The following is a 254-nucleotide window of genomic DNA, read 5'->3' as shown; positions in this document are numbered from 1 at the left end:
GAGAGTGTGAGATAGAGAGAAAGAGAGAGAACAGAGATAAATCCTATCCACAAGCTCACTTAGAACTACCGTATCACAAACCAAAGACACCTTGGGCAATCTAGACGAGTTACATCTATTTCCAATACAGTCTTCTGCACTTAATTCTAGAACGTTCTTCTAACTGCGGCGTCGCTGTCTCAGCTCTCGACAAAAACTCAACTCTTTACTTAAACTTTAGTTCGAAAACTCTTCTTTGAACTCTTCGGACGCTT

The sequence above is a fragment of the Oratosquilla oratoria genome, unplaced genomic scaffold (assembly GCF_046742065.1).
Source record: "Oratosquilla oratoria isolate Oo_2021 unplaced genomic scaffold, ASM4674206v1 SCAFFOLD112, whole genome shotgun sequence".
Classification (NCBI taxonomy): domain Eukaryota; kingdom Metazoa; phylum Arthropoda; class Malacostraca; order Stomatopoda; family Squillidae; genus Oratosquilla; species Oratosquilla oratoria.
The sequence above is the reverse complement of the archived record's forward strand: the minus strand, read 5'-3'. Positions refer to the sequence as shown.